Raw genomic sequence first — 14,611 nt, 5'->3', positions numbered from 1 at the left:
GAGGCTGGGATGTGGACAGGGGTGGGAGAAGACAGTTCTGGGAGCATGTGTGAGGGGAATGACAAGAGTGAAGGCTGATGGGGATGAAAGCCACCCACGGAAGGCTCTGTGTGGGTGCAGATGTGTGTTCTTTGGGAGCCCCTGAGTCTTTGCAGGATCAAATGCCAGAGCTTGGGGGCAGGCACTGTGGTGAGTGGGTGAAGCTGCCGCTTGGGGTGTCCTGCATCTCATATCTGAGTGCCTGGTTTGAGTCCTAGCTTCCGGCTAATGCACAGCCTGGGGGCAGCAGGTGATGGCTCAGGTACTTGGGCCCCTATCACCCACTTGGAAGACATGGATGGAGTTCTAGGCTCCTGGTTTTGGCCCTGCCCAGCCCCAGCTGTTGTGGGCATTTGGGGAGTGAACTAGCAGATGGAAGATTTCTCCCCTGCCCATCTCTCTCTTTCCGTCTTTCATGAAAATAAATGAATAATGAGTGTTCATGAAAATAAATGAATAAACTGTTTTTTAATGCTGGATAACTGAAAAGAACCTTTCAGTCCACGAATTACTCCTCATCTTATTTCTGAGGGAACAACCAAAGAAAACATAAAATAATTTCCTTGACCCCTTGTGCTATGTAAGTGAGTTTCTCTTGAGATCAGATCAGTGTTTCTTAAACTTTTTTCATTATAATTATTTTTTTCTTAATTATAATTCTCCAGTGGAATTTTCATACTGTGCTTTCATTTTATTACATTTTATTTATTTTAAAAAATATTATTTATTTGAAAGGCAGAGTTAGAGAGGAGGAGGAGAGACAGAGAGAGAAAGAGATATCTTCCATCCACTCGTTCACTCCCCAAATGGCCACAACAGCCAAGGCTGGGCCAGGCTGAAGCCAAGAGCCTGGAACTTCATCCAGGTTTCCCACATGGATACAAGGGCCCAAGCACTCGGGCCATCTTCTGCTGTTTTCCCAGGCACATCAGCAGGGAGCTGGATTGGAAGTAGAGCAGCCTGGATTTCAACTGGTGCTCATATGGGATGCTAGTGTTACAGGCATTGGCTTAAACTGCTACACCACAACACCAGCCCCAACTTTATTCATTTTAATTTTAATTATTTCTCTGTTGTGTACAACAGATCTATTTGTGTGCTATAGCCATAAAGAGTAAGATTGTTTTCTAACCCCAAGAGGCAATATATGCCCCCTTGGAGGCGATATTGTCCTGGTTGAGAATGCATAGGCCACAGAGACCAAATGTGACCAGGTTACCAGAGCTTTAAAATTCAGAGTGGGAAAACAAATTTGGTGGAGCAAGCAATAGGGAGCCATAGTAGGTTCTTGAGCTGAGGTTATGGCAAGGAAAGAGGTAAAGAATATGTGCCAGCTACTCTGCCAGTACTGCAGCTATCACTCACAACAGACAAATGTGGCTCTCCTATGCCATTCCAGGCTGTGGAGTGAGACAGTGCTAAGTAGATGCACAATAATTTATTAGGTTGTAATTGAATGCTACACACAGCCTTATGTTTTCTTTTATTTAACCAGCATTTTTTTTTTTTTTTTTTTTTGGACAGGCAGAGTGGATAGTGTGAGAGAGAGACAGAGAGAAAGGTCTTTCTTTTGCCGTTGGTTCACCCTCCAATGGCCGCTGCTGCCGGCGCGCTGCGGCTGGCGCATCATGCTGATCCGAAGCCAGGAGCCAGGTGCTTCTCCTGGTCTCCTATGGGGTGCAGGGCCCAAGCACTTGAGCCATCCTCCACTGCACTCCCGGACCACAGCAGAGAGCTGGCCTGGAAGAGGGGCAACCGGGACAGAATCCGGCGCCCTGACCGGGACTAGAACCCGGTGTGCCAGCGCCGCAAGGTGGAGGATTAGCCTATTGAGCCATGGTGCCGGCCTTAACCAGCATTTATATAGTGCTGTCATGTTCCAGATGATATGCTAAGAGCAATACGAAGATTGGTTCACCTAATCCTGGAGACAGGTATTGTCATTATTCCCTTTTTACAGATGGAGAAACTGACACAGAAATCACCATGCCTGAAAATACACAGCTGGGAATGGTGTACCTGCAATTCAACCAAGGCAGCTTGGCTCCAGAACAGAGCTCTAAAGTACTATACCATGACATAAAAAGTAGAAACTATTTGTGAAAAGTGTGACATTTATCCAGTTTGCACCCAGCACTGGATGCCAGCACAGATCCATGGACCTCTTGCAATAACTCCAGTGTAGCCAGGGGTTGCTGAAAATCGGTGGACTAGAGGATTTTTGCCATCTGTTTGGTTCTAAGATTCAGAATTCCAATAGGTCTTTTTAAGGGGTGGAAGTAAAGGCTCCTTCCATCTCAGCTCATGTAAGCAGAACACACCAGCTGACCTCTGGGTCCCTTCTCAGGAATGAGCAGAGGAGGGCCCCAGCCCTGTGTGGTGGGCAGATGGGATGTAGCACAGCGGCTGGGTCTCAGTCCCATATAATAAGTCCCAGTAAAATACATTCTGGGAGTTGAAACCAGAGAGGCAGTGAAACCAAAAACTTATGCTCACACTCTACTGTTCAGCCACCTCTGCACTTCTCCCACTTTTCTACTATTACAATGAGTGGAACTGGCTTTTGTAAAGGATAATTTTAGCTTACAGAGGACTTCTATGCCTGCCATCATCTGTAATTTCTTCCTTTAGTAATAATTTTAGAAATCCCATTTTCTCTTAGTGGTCTTATTCGATTGCTCCAGAAGGGAGACCAAAATATCAGTTGGAGGCTCAATGAACTAAACCCAGAAGAAACCCATCTCCATGCCTACCTTCCTTCCTGTTGCTATCCTGTCTATACTTACTGAGCAGCTAATATCCCCAGGCACAGTGCAAGGTGCTGGAAATTCAGAGGCTAACAAGACCCAGTTCCTGCCCTTAAGGAACTTACGGACCAGTGGGGGAGTAAGACCTGTACATATCTTTTCCTTATCACTGCAGTGCAGAGTTACATTAATACATATGCCACTTATTCCATGATGCTGTTAGCCTGTAGATTTTTGCACATGCTGTTTCCAAGGCCAGGAATATTTTCTGTTGGTTCTTTGGCAAGCTGACTCCTCTGGCATATAGCATGGTGTAAAAGACCTTAAGAGGGGGCTGACACTGTGGCGCAGCAGGTTAAAGCCCTGGCCTGAAGCGCCCGCATCCCATATGGGCACCGGTTCGAGACCCAGCTGCTCCTCTTCTGATCCAGCTCTCTGCTATGACCTGGGAAAGCAGTGGAAGATGACCCAAGTCCTTGGGTCCCTGCATCCACATGGGAGACCTGGAAGAAGCTCCTGGCTCCTGGCTCCTAGCTCCTGGCTTTAGATCAGCACAGCTCCGGCTGTTGTAGCCATCTGGGGAGTGAACCATCGGATGGAAGACCCCTCTCTCTCTATCTCTGCCTCTCCTCTCTCTATGTAACTCTGACTTTCAAATAAATAAAATAAAAAATTAAAAAAAAAAAGACCTTAGAAGAGAGGGACATCAGAGGAGGCTTCCTGGAGGAGGAGGAATATATAAATTGAGACTTGAAGGATGAATGTTCAGCTCAGCTCCTGTGTCACTCTCTCTGGTTAGTCCTCCTTACGTCATTGACTGAGTGAGATGTGCCTCCTTCATGTTTCCCCCATCAAAACCCTTATCCAATCAAAAATAAGTATTTGTGACAAGTGAATAAATAGTGTTCATCAATATATGACACGTGCCAATTTAACTGGGTACTCCCTCCACAGACAGTGAGCTCTTGAAGGAAAGAAGTGTGCAGGGTTCATTTACTTATCACTGTCAATGAGGAGAATGCCTCACTCAGGGGCTGGTGTTGTGAGTCAGTGAGTGAAGCAGCCACTTGTGTCATCAGCATCCCATTTGGGAATGCAGCTTCAAGTCCTGGCTGCTACACTTCTGATCTAGCTTCCTGCTAGTGGGTCTGGGAAGGCAGTGGAAGATGGCCCAAGTACTTGAGTTCCTGCCACCCAATGGGGAGACCAGACTGGCTTCAGTCTGGCCCAGCCTCTGCTGTTGTGACCATTAAGGGAATGAACCAACAGATTGAAGATCTCTCTCTCTCTCTCTTAAATAAATATATCTTAGAAAAAAAGAAAAGAAAGCCAGCACTAAGTATTTTCTGACTCAAGAATGGATGCATGGGTGGATAGGTGGGTGGGGAGGGGAATGGCTGGATGCTTGGGAACATGGCGCAGAGAATAACAATGGCCAAGTGGAGGGAAGGTGGCAAATTGGGTAGGAGGATCAGTGAAACCCTCCTAGAGGTGGATTCTGAGTGGAGCCCCACCGAATCACCTAGCACTGCATTTCAAGTTGTTGTGTACTTATAAATCACTCAGGCATCTTGCTCGAATGCAGAATCCCCAGGCCCAGAGTGGGGCACTACATTCTGTACTTCTAGATCCAGCTTCCAAGACCAAACTTTGAGAACCCAGGATGTTCAGGGTTTGGAGACAGGGAAGAAGAAAGGAAAGCGGAAAGATGATCCGAACAGATGGCTCTATTGTGAGCTGTGCTGGCTCTGCCGTGGTATGTGCATGGAGCCCAGCAGTGCAGGCTAGAGAGGAAGATGAAGGGAGAAGGGATGACAAGGACACAGGAGTGACATAGGACAGTGTATGTGAGGGTGTGGGACACAGGAAGCCAGCAGAATGGCAACAGAGCTGTGATAGCTACAGGTAGTGGATAAAAATACATGCTTTCTGAGTATATACACGTCTCTCACTGCATCCCTACCTGTGTCTACACCAACAAATGTCTTCTGTCTCACTTCATTTTGTCCTTGCAACAGCCCTGAGGAGTAGACAGTGGAGATTCTGAAAGCTTAGCTTACTTGCCTTAGTCTAGTGACAGAGCTGGGATTACAGCAAGGACGAAGCAAGGTGTCAGGACCCAAACAAGGGGATAGCGCTTCAGGGAAGAGCTGTCAGCTGTGGGCAGTTCCAGTTCAGAGCCTTCCTGCAGCTGCAGAGGCTGGCTCTGCAGGTCTACGTGTGGGAAAGCTGGAACCTGAGGTTGAGCTGGGGCAGGGGCCAAGGGCTCCTGAGAGAGGCAGCAAGTTTCTCAATCCCAGGCTCCCTGGCTCCAGCCAAGTTAGGGCTGAGTTCCTTAGAAGGACTGTCCGTGTCTGGACAGCTGGAGCACTCCATGGTGAAACCCACAGGAGAAGAGTTGTACCATAGAAAATGAGCAGGCTGGCCGGCGCCGCGGCTCAACAGGCTAATCCTCTGCCTAGTGGCACCGGCACACCGGGTTCTAGTCCCGGTCGGGACACCGGATTCTGTCCCGGTTGCCCCTCTTCCAGGCCAGCTCTCTGTTATGGCCCGGGAGTGCAGTGGAGGATGGCCCAAGTCCTTGGGCCCTGCACCCCATGGGAGACCAGGAGAAGCACCTGGCTCCTGCCTTCAGATCAGCGTGGTGCGCCGGCCGCAGCGCGCTGGCCGTGGCGGCCATTGGAGGGTGAACCAACGGCAAAGGAAGACCTTTCTCTCTGTCTCTCTCTCTCACTGTCCACTCTGTCTGTCAAAAAAAAAAAAAAAAGAAAGAAAAGAAAGTGAGCAGGCTGGTGAAGACAGGAAGAGAGGGCGGGAACATTTTATGAACTTGGTAATCACAAGGGTGGGAGAATCTAGAAGTGAGGAAAGGGCCTTGTTCACATCTGACCAGATTTTCTGTTGCTTGCCATAAAATTACAACCAGGGAGTGGGAGACGAGGGGTGGTGTTGCAGTACAGCGGGATAAGCCACCACTCACATCACAGGCATCCCATGTGAGCACCAGTTTGAGTCCTGTCTGCTCCACTTCTTATTTAGCTCCTTACTAATGCATCTGGGAAAGCTGGGGCAGGTGACCCAAATGCATGGTCCCCTGAAGCCCATATAGGAGATCTGGATGGAGTTCCAGGCTCCTGGCTTTGGCTCAACCCAGTCCTGGACATTGAAGTTGTTCAGAAAGTGGACTAGTGGATGAAAGATCTGTTTTTTCCTCTCTCTCTCTCTCTCTCTCTCTCTCTCTGTCACTCTGTCTCTCAAGTTAATGTATTTTTTAAAAATATATAAAAATTACAACCTGGGGTGAGAAATGAGACATGTACAGATTCTTTTAAGTTTCAATTATTTATTTTAAAGGCAGAGTGAGATCTTCCTTCTACTGGTTCACTTCCCAAATGCCTGTAATATTCAGGGCTGGGCCAGGAGCCAGGAACTCCATCTGGATCTGCCACATTGGAATCCAAGTACTTGAGCCACCATCTGCTACCTCTCTGGGTGTACATCAGCAGGAAGTTTAATTGGAAGCAAAGGGAGAACTGGAATGCAGGCACTCCAATATGGGATGCAGTCATCCCAAGAGAGTCTCAATCCTTGTACCAAACACCTGTACCATAGATTCTTTTTTTTTCTTTAAGATTTATTTGCAAGACTAAGTTACAGAGAGAAAGGGAGGGAGGAGAGAGAGAGGGAGAGAGAGAGAGAGAGAGAGATTGATCTTCAATCTGTTGGTTCACTCCCCAAATGGCTACAATGACCAGTGCAGGGCCAGGCCAAAGCAAAGAGCCTGGAACTCCATCCAGGTCTCCCATTGGTATGGGGCAAAACAATCAGCTCACCATTGGACAGTCGATTCACCAGAGGCAAGAACTGGTATGAGTTTATTTCAAGAAGCCAGCAGTCGGGTAAAGAGTGACATCCAGATCCAAAATGTGCTCTTTGTCACCCAACAAGTCAACAAAAAGCGTTTTTAAAGGGCAGGGTAGGGGCCAGCGCTGTGGCACAGTGAGTTAACGCCCTGGCCTGAAGCGCCAGCATTCCATATGGGCACCGGTTCTAGTCCTGGCTGCTCCTCTTCCAATCCAGCTCTCTGCTGTGGCCTGGGAAAGCGGTGGAAGATGGCCCGAGTCCCTGGGCCCCTGCACCCACATGGGAGACTTGGAGGAAGCTCTTGGTTCCTGGCTTCGATTGGCACAGCTCCAGCCATTGCAGCCATCTGGGGAGTGAACCATCGGATGGAAGACCCCTCTCTCTCTGTCTCTGCCTCTCCTCTCTCTATGTAACTCTGACTTTCAAATAAATAAATAAATCTTTTTTTAAAAAAAAAAAAAGGCAGGATAATTGCTGGTTGGAAAACCCGATGAGTCCAGTCAATTGATAAAGAAGCAAATTTTCAGGCTCTGTTTTGATGGTGGTCCATCCAGGAAATCCTAATATCAGCCAGGTGGAGACATTCTGATAATGGAGCTCTGCTGTTTGCAGTTGCTAATTGTATACTTTCTCCCCAGTTGGATGTGAGGTCTGCCACTCCAAGTCATCCCCTTTCACTAAGCTCCTGAAATTCTTGTACAAACATGATTGTTCACTAATAACAAGTAATTCACAACACAAGCATCTCACTCTGCTCAGCCAAAATCTGAAAAGGGAAGGGACGATGCCTTCATTACAGTTACACCATGTGGGTGGCAGGGGCCCAAGCACTCGGACCATGGTCTGCTGCTTTCCCAGGCACATCATCAGGGAGCTGGATTGGAAGTGGAGCAACCAGAATTAGAATGAGGTCTCATGTGGGATGCTATACCAGCATCCCATAGATTCTTTTTGAGTTGTTCAATACAAATGCTCTCACCACCCCTACCTATTCATTTAATGTGAACATTATAGGGCTGCAACTTTAACTAAAATCTTTGTCTTGGGAATAGAATTGACTTTCTTAATTTGTAATTAGCTATATAATTCTAATTCACAGCTTTATGATTCGTTTAGTCTTTTTATCAGAAATACTGAAGACATACTCAAAAATCTGTTTTCTTTAAACAGCTCTGTATGAACTAGGAATTAGTGGGAATTCCCTAAGTAAACATATGAATAAATTGTATTCTGTTAGAAGTAGAAAATAGCAGTGTTTAAGTGCGATCCATATATAGAAATTTCCCAGGTAAGGTAAAGGATAATAAAGAGATTAGTATACTACAAGAATCATCTACATGAAGAAAAGGATTCCAGGAATAATGATGGGGACAGTGTTGGGAAGACATCACAGCATCCGGAGCTGAATCAGTGGCCTGTGTGTCTGGAGGTGAGTGCAGCAGGGAGGCTGATGGGGAGTACGGTCTGAGGCTAGGAGATTCCTTGATGGTCTTTGCAGCTCCCTAAACACTCCTTGAATTCCTTTCATTAAGGTTTAAAGTGGGGCCTGGGGCAGGCATTTGGCACGCAGTTAAGATGCTGTCTGAGGCATTACATTCTGGAGTGCCTGTGTTTGAGTTCTGGCTCTGCTGCCTGCAGATTCCAGCTTCCCACTGATGCACATCCTGGGAGACAGCAGCTGATAGCTCCATACTTGGGTTCCTGCCACCCACGTGGGAGATCCAGACTGAATTCTGTGCTACTGGCTTTAGTCTAGCCCAGCACTGGCTGTTGCAGGCATATGGGGGAGTGAACCAGCAGATGGAAAAATCTCTTTCTTTCTCTGTCTTTCAAGCAGACAAGCATACAAATAAATGATAAAGAAATATATAGCTGAATTGGGGCATCAAAGTCCAAGTAGGTGAAAATATTTGTGCAATGCCAGAGTAGCAGGAAGGATGAGGACTCTATCTCCTGCATTTCAGCTCACTGCTTAATAAGCTCACATCTTTTCCCTTGTTCAAATGTAGGATTTTGGAAGCCAGGGAGTGGTTCCTCAGGTAGAGCCACCTGTCCTCTTCTACACTTTGCACATAGCATTGTGTATCCCCACCCCTGTCTTGCGTATCTCTGCTCCTGTCTTCCTCCTAGACTGTGAATAGCTTGTTGCTTATTTATTTATTATTATTCAAAAACTATGCATCTTCCTCCTTTCTGCATGTGCAGAAGCTGAGCACAGTATCTGGAATATACAAGGTGCCCCATAATGCTTATGCGTGGATTGAATCCCTGCTTCCGTCCTGATTGCTGGTGCCTGATTGTCAAGGGAGTCTGGCCTGGAGGCATCAGGATGGCACCTGCCTTAGCTGATGGCTCTCTGTGCCATCAGTGCTCGTAGCTGTGGGCTGTGTGTTGCTTCTTCTGGGTTGGTACAGTGTCAGGACAATGTCTGACTGAGGAGTCTTCTGTTGGGCATCCTTGGTCTTCTATTCGTCTGGTTGTTTTAGCTCTTGTCCATCTTGTTTTCTTCATATATGCACCAAGAGTTTCATATAGTCTTCTTTTCTCTGCTTCTCAGATCACAGTGTCCTTGAGTGCTTAAGCTGCATATACAAGGTTACTTCAAAAAGTGAATGGAAAAATGAATAAAAAGGTAACGCCCATTTTTCATGAGCTTTTAAAAAATGTTTGAAAGGCAGAGTGACAGAAAGAGAGGTGTAGATGGGGTGGGGAGAAAGAGATCTTCCATTTACTGGGTCACTCCCCAAATGCCTGCAACAGCTATGGTTGGGCCAGGTTGAAAACACAAGCCAGGAATTCCATCCAGGTCTCCCATGTCAATGGTAGAACTCAAGTACTTGAACCATCACCTGGCGTCTTCCAGGGTATGCATTAGCAGGAAGCTGGAGTTGGGAGCAAAGCTGGGACTTGAACCCAGGCATTCTGATGTGGGATGTGGACTTCCTGAGTGACATCCTATCCACTGTGCCAAACATCTTTATTATATCTTTTGATCTTCAAAACATCCCAGTGGGAGAGGTGTTTCACAGATACTGAAACTAGAGGTTCAAACAGGCTAAGTGATTGATGCAAAATTATACAGCCAGTAAATGGTAGAGCCAAGATTCTTACCCAGGTGTGTATGTGGCCAGATTTCACTCTTCTGACCATAGCCCATTGCCACATAACAAAAAGTTTTTTTTACAAAGCCCATTTTGCAAAAACAGGAAGGGAAGACCTGCCTGGCTATGTGCCAGTATTTCTTACGAAGTCTTAGGAGTTTGAGTGACGGTGAACTCTGGATGAGTAGTCAGTGTTGGGCGTGGTGGGAGTGGGGTTGCAACAAAGCTAGCACTGAACTGGACTGTGTAAGCTGGCTTTGAGAGTATCCGGATGAGGTGACAGGAGTCCTGCCCTGTTCCTTACTGAGTACTTTATGCCTGGGCAAGCCCTGAGAGTTTGGTGAACAAGGTTGATACATCAACTGCCATCATGAAGCTTACGTTTGGGGAATCTTTGAGTTCTGGACATGACAGTGAAGTTGGGATATTGACAACTGGAGAGTGCGTGGAGAAGCAGGACCAAGACTGTAAAAATACAGAAAGGAATAGTTGAAAGACCTAAGAACAGACAACAGAAAGCCTCCAGACTCGGGCTATTTAGCACTTACATGTGTAAACATCACCAGTGGCTGTGCTGGCTGTTTTCCTCATAATTAGGGATGGGCTACCTCTAAGAAGAATGAGTTCCCCATTATCAGAGGCGTCCAAGCAGAGGTTGTGATCACTTTGTATTGGTACCATAGAGAGAGGCAGGGCACCTGAGGCAAACAGCATGGCACTTCAAGGTTGATTGCCTGTTTCCATAACTTACTGCCCATCTGACCATGGGCAAATTAATTAGCCTATTTCTGCTTCTGTGAACTGGGAACATGAAGCCCTTTCCTCAATGTTCTGGAAACTATGTGATATGACAGAACATGTAGCTATAGTCAGCCTACAGAAAATGACATCACACATTGCCAGGATATTGGAAAAGTGGTCCTTGATTTCCTCCCAGTGATCTGACTCGGGGTTTCTACACTGAATCTCTGCTCCTAAGGGAAATTTTACAAAAACAATTTGAGTGGCTATGATTCTTAGTACTCTGGTTGGGGACGTGGGGACAGAAAAAGAGATAAAAAAAAAAAAAAAAAAAAGAGAACCACCTCTGGCAGGTTCTCAGATCCCCAGAGAGCGGCTCATGCATAGTTGGCTTGGAGGGCAAGAGAGGAGACACAGCTGATTCTTCTCGAGTATGTCACTTTCCTTGCTGAACCAGTAGTTCTTCACTTTATTTATTTCCTTATGTGAGAGGAGAGATCCCATACACTGGCTGACTCCCCAGTGCCCACAATGACCGGGTCTGGGCCAGCGCTGGAGCTCAAACCAATTCTCCCATGTGGCTGGTGGAACCCAGTGACTTGAAGACCTTTGCCTCCCAGGGTCTGAATTGGAAGGAAACTGGAGTCAGGAGCAAGAGCTGGGACTTGAACCCAGGTACTCAGATGAGGGACAGTGGCACTCTAACTGCTGGGGTAAACACACATCCGTCCATGTTTGTCTTCCTCTGACTTCCTTTTGTGGTTATGCCAGTAACAGTCATGCGTGGCACTTCTCCAGGGAGTTTGTATTTTATGGAGAATCACCTTTGACCTGGAAGGCAAAACAAAGAAAGAAAATGAGATTTCTAACAGCCAAAATCAAGGCATGACCCAACAAACACGCTCCCATTATGAACCGTGAGGGCCCCAAGATCTTCCTGAATAAATAGGCCTCTGCTAGTGGGAAATGTGATCTGATTTTTCCTCTTCCTCTGCCATGGAAAAATTCCATTCCCACCGCAAGCAACTCTTTTGGCCAAAAGCCAAGAGGCAGTGAGCTGGGCTGCCTTTTTCTGCTGTTGTCTTTCCCTAGCACAGAGGGCCGGGGCCTTGCCGGAGCCTGAGCCTCCACAGCCAGCCCGGCCGTCACTCAGAGAAGATGCCTGCGGCCGGGCTGGGGGCTCTCAGCCAACTAACTGGCCTCCCTTTGTTTCCTCTGGGCCTGCTGTTACCACAGCCTAACCTTAGGTGGGGTTAATGGCATCCTGCTTGTTAAAGTGATTTTAACGACTTTAAGCACTAGTTGAGGGCTTTTATCACCAAAATATGTGTGTGGGGGCAGTATATTTTTAAAACTTGAGTTTTCCTTTCAAAATGCAAAAAGCCATGTTTGCTTGAAGTCACTAATCAAACAGCACCAGTCTGTGAAACATTTAGCAAAATTCCCTTCTGCTCAACCCACCCCTACTCTTCATAATCAACATGAAATTTGTGTATTCTCTTTATACCTGTGTATATCTATGTCAGTGTAACTATATATATTCACATATTTGGAGACTTTGGTCATCATCTTTTAGAATGGAATTTTATAAACTCATGAAAATAACCTGCTTTTTTCACCTATATTTCATTCACATTTCTCTAGGTAAATGCAAAGAGATTTAACACTGCTTTTAATAATTGCATAGTATCCATAGCTTGCATATAGCATATTTTCTTTATTTAAACATCTAAGCGATTTCTACAGTTTTGTCTTTTGCCACATGAAATAATATTGCATAAAAGATGCTCGTATCTGTGTTCTTATGTATTCACATTTTTGGTTTGGTAGAGGAGATTTCCAAGTCTTCCACCCCTGGGTTCATCTGAGGATTTTGGATATTACCAGAGGGAAAGATTCATGCCTTACCATAGCACATAGCCCTGTGGTGACAGCTTTTTCCTTAGTGGGGAAAGAGGCCTGGAAAAATAATGTCCCTTTCTGTAATGTCCCTTTCTCTTCCTTCCCCACGCTATTATTCTTGTGCAGTAGAATGGGCAGGAATAATATATCCTTTGTAATTCAGCAAGGGGTAAGAATGACCAGCGTGCTGGGTTATTAGAGGATACAAGAGAAGCCCAAATTAAACTACCATCTATTCCTCCAGTAAGTCTTGTGCTGCTTTTCCCCCCTCATGAAAAGATAGACAATAAGGAAGAAGAGGCCAAAATAAGAGAGAGAGAGAGAGAGAGAGAGATGGGATATGCATTGCTGGGTTTTAATAAACAGATAATTAATTGACAGCACCTGCAAAACCAGTGGCTTCTTCCTCATTTAGGTTCTGAATATAGCTTCCTTCTTTGCAGAGCAGGCAAGCGAGGGTGCCAGATGAGCAAGGTGATTAATTTTGAGTGTTCCTGCCCCGTGGACTCATCACCAAAGCTTAAGGTTGGAGGGGGCCTTAGGTCCTCTGATCTACTTGTACTGTTGTATTATCTTATTTGTTGCTAGTTTTCTGCAGGTCTTCTGACAAGGTTGTGTTGGGTTACTTATTTTTTTCTCTTTAATCATTCAAAAGAATATTTATTGAATGCTTCCTGGGTGCCAGACGCCAACCTAGGTTCTGGGAGCAAAGGTGAAAGACAAACTTCTGTCCTCAAAGAGCTTAGGAAGAAGTGGCAAGACAAGTAAGTAGACTTGGTTCATAAAGAAATGAGAAATGTGTGCAAATCCCAAGGCAACACAAAAGAGAGGCACCTGACATCTAACAGCCCAGGCCTACGGGTAGTGAGAGGAGGTTGGTATGATGAAGCTGTGACTTTCAGATGAAACAGATTTTGTTTTTTTAAAAAGATTTATTTATTTATTTGAAAGGCAGAGTTACAGAGAGACAGAGGCAGAGAGACAGAGAGAGAGAGAGGGAAGGAGGGAGAGAGGGAGAGAGAGAGAGCGGGAGAGAGAGAAAGTCTTCTATCTGCTGGTTCACGCCCCAAATGGCCACAACAGCTTGAGCTGAGCCGACCTGAAGCCAGGAGCCAGGAGCTTCTTCTGGGTCTCCAATGCAGGTGCAGGGGCCAAGGACTTAGGCTACCTCTACCGCTTAATGGAACGGATTTTGCAAGCACTGAATGTGTGGAAGGCTCAGCATACACAGAGCCATGGAGGTCAGTAAGAAGGTGACACAATGAAGTGGTGATGGAAGTAGATTTGGAGTGGCGGAAATACGGTCCTGTGCCATCTATCAGTACTCCGTCAACCCCAGAATGCATAGATGACGTGGTCCTGCACGATTATAATGGAGCTGAAAATTTTCCCTTACCTAGGACATTAGTCAACTTTTTGTCACTATAAAGAAATACCCAAAACAAACTACTCATGAAGGAAAGAGGTTCACTTGGCTCACAGTTTGGGAGTCCCAAGTCCAAACAGCGTGGTGCAGGCCTTGGCTTTGACTGGGGGCCCCTGATGGATGAGGATGTGCAAGCAGAGGAGGGATCACGTGGTGAGCCAGGACACAGAGAGAGTGACTGGCACAAAGTCCGGTTTTCACGGCAACCCTCTGGTGCGAATTCTCTTCCAAGGCATGTGCCCCACTGGTCTACAGACCTCCTACCAAGTAGGGGGAAGCTGCCTCCCAAAGGAGGCAATGCCCCCAAACAGCATCCTCCTGGGGCTGGGGCCTTCCACACATGGGCATTTGGGGACATTCAACATCCAAGCTGACAGCCAGACCACAGCAACTAGAGATACTGTAGCCATCATAATGCCACAGTGCAAGGATACATGTTTGTTGCAATGCTGGGGTGAACAATCCTACTGTGCAACCATTATGTAAAAGTGTAACACTTGTAATTAATACCCAACAATGATAACAAATGACTATGATACTGGCTTATGTATTTTCTATACTATGCTTTCTAGTCATTATTTTACTTTTTTAAAGCTTGCTTTCTTTCTCTCTCCTTTAAAAGGTAGAGTAACAGAGAGAGGAGGAAGACAGAGAGAGAGAGAGGAGAGAGAAAGAGAGAGAAAGAAAGAGCAAGAAAGAGATCACTGCACCTCTTCCCTCACTACTTTAAGTAACTGCCTAATTAAAAACTGAAAGTGATGATAACTAGATGTTATGGTGTGTCTATTTTA

The 14,611-nt window shown here is 46.1% G+C and overlaps 1 protein-coding gene across 4 annotated transcripts in view; it reads left to right on the top strand.

Annotated features, from left to right (window-relative positions):
- The window catches only part of AK4 (adenylate kinase 4), a 151,679-nt gene that overhangs the window by 27,695 nt on the left and 109,373 nt on the right, over positions 1 to 14,611 (top strand). The window contains exons 1-2 of one of the 4 annotated variants that reach the window (XM_089300496.1): positions 12,843 to 12,919; positions 13,050 to 13,158. The exons of the other annotated variants lie outside the window; for them this stretch is intronic. The gene's annotated coding sequence lies outside the window, so the exon portion shown is untranslated. Of the gene's footprint in view, positions 1 to 12,842; positions 12,920 to 13,049; positions 13,159 to 14,611 lie in introns of those variants that run through there. 4 annotated transcript variants of the gene reach the window in all.

The sequence above is a fragment of the Oryctolagus cuniculus genome, chromosome 7 (assembly GCF_051225735.1).
Source record: "Oryctolagus cuniculus isolate XC-2025 breed Fujian yellow rabbit chromosome 7, ASM5122573v1, whole genome shotgun sequence".
In the NCBI taxonomy this organism is placed as follows: Eukaryota; Metazoa; Chordata; class Mammalia; order Lagomorpha; family Leporidae; genus Oryctolagus; species Oryctolagus cuniculus.
This window is presented reverse-complemented; position numbering and strand designations above follow the sequence as displayed.